Below are 1,370 nucleotides of genomic sequence, written 5' to 3' on the forward strand. Positions count from 1 at the left end.
GTCATGTGATCAGAAGGGGGGGTTCTGCAGGAGCCATGAGAGAGACAGATGCCTCCCCCTCTGCTGACCAGATGGGCACGGCCACCTCCACGGTGGCATTCCAACATCCCACACATACATGGCTCCAGTCAGGCCCTCTCCCTCTCACCTCCAGGGCTGGCATGGGTTTCCCAGGACATTTGAGGGGCAGGAACAACCATCCAGTCCCACTGTCCATGTTAGAGATGGGGACACTAAGGCTCAGAGAGGGCAAGTGACTTGCCTGAGGTTTTGCAGCAGAACCTGGCTTGGACAGAACTGCTGTCCCTCTGCGGAGAAGGACCCCTGCCTCCCTCTCCCATGTGCCAGTCACTTTTTTGGCCCTGAAGGTCATTGGAAGAAAGCAAGGGTTTCTGAAGAAGATGGGGGGGGGGATGAAAGAGGAGGTCAGTGTAAACTCTCTTACTTCATCTCCCAGTCTGCCCAGCCCCCCATCCCACCTCCAGTACCTGGAGAGCTCCTATCTTTCCTCTGTCTCCTCAGCATCAGAAAAACTATTTCTTCCTCCCTTTGGGGGTTTGGGGAGAGCCTGGGGGTCACGACCCTGCCTGCCCCCGTAAACCCAGGACCCTTTGTCTTTGTGGTTGCTCCCCTCTCCGCCACCTAGGCCTCCCAGCGCCTTGTGGGATCAGAGGCGGGAGGGGGATTAGGTTCTGCAAATGGCTCCCCCCTCCCGCCATCCCTGTCTTAGTCATCTCTGCCCTCTGCCGCCTCTCCCTCCATCACGATCCCTCTGGCCAGGCCAAGGGGAGGGCGACACTGAGAGGCGCCCCCCACCCAGGGGCCGTGGCGAAGCAAGGGGCCGGCTGCTCAGAAAAGGATAAGAAGTGGTTTCTCCTCCCCTCTTCCCTTCCTCATCCTGCAGCCCGCGCCTCCCCCCTCCGCCGCGCTGCGCACGGATGGCGGCGGGAGCCGCAGAGGTGTGTGTGTGCCGGGGGGAGGCCGTACTGGGTCCTCGATGCCCACGGGACTACGTCCTCTTCTAGGGACTGGGGTGGGGGGCTGACCCCTGCCACGGCCCAGGAATTCCCATGGGGGTAGGAGGATGTCCCCCCATAGAGTCCGGTGGGGGGGCCGCTACCCCCGGGTGCTGCCCGCTCCAAGGGACTCCCGGAGCCCAACGGAGGAGCTGAGTAATGCGGGCTCTCTCCATGCCCATGTTGGGGGCGGGGGGCAGCCCTTTGGCCGGGGCTTCTGGCAGAGCGTTGTCTGCCCTAAAGGATGGGACGGAGGAGGGGGCGTGATTCGGGAGCCGGAGGCTTGAGGACGTTTGCAGACTAGCGGGGGGTGCTGCTGCCCTGAGGGGCTCTCGAGGTGGGGAGGGCCGCCTC

General features: G+C 63.0%; 1 protein-coding gene across 2 annotated transcripts in view; it reads left to right on the forward strand.

The window, feature by feature from the left end:
• The first annotated feature begins 753 nt into the window (after positions 1 to 753).
• Positions 754 to 1,370, forward strand: part of CIZ1 (CDKN1A interacting zinc finger protein 1) — a 41,574-nt gene continuing 40,957 nt past the window's right edge. For both annotated transcript variants that reach the window (XM_011931290.1, XM_011931293.1), the window contains exon 1: positions 754 to 959. The gene's annotated coding sequence lies outside the window, so the exon portion shown is untranslated. The remainder of the gene's footprint in view (positions 960 to 1,370) is intronic.

The sequence above is a fragment of the Colobus angolensis genome, unplaced genomic scaffold, assembly GCF_000951035.1.
Source record: "Colobus angolensis palliatus isolate OR3802 unplaced genomic scaffold, Cang.pa_1.0 Scaffold9, whole genome shotgun sequence".
Classification (NCBI taxonomy): Eukaryota; Metazoa; Chordata; class Mammalia; order Primates; family Cercopithecidae; genus Colobus; species Colobus angolensis.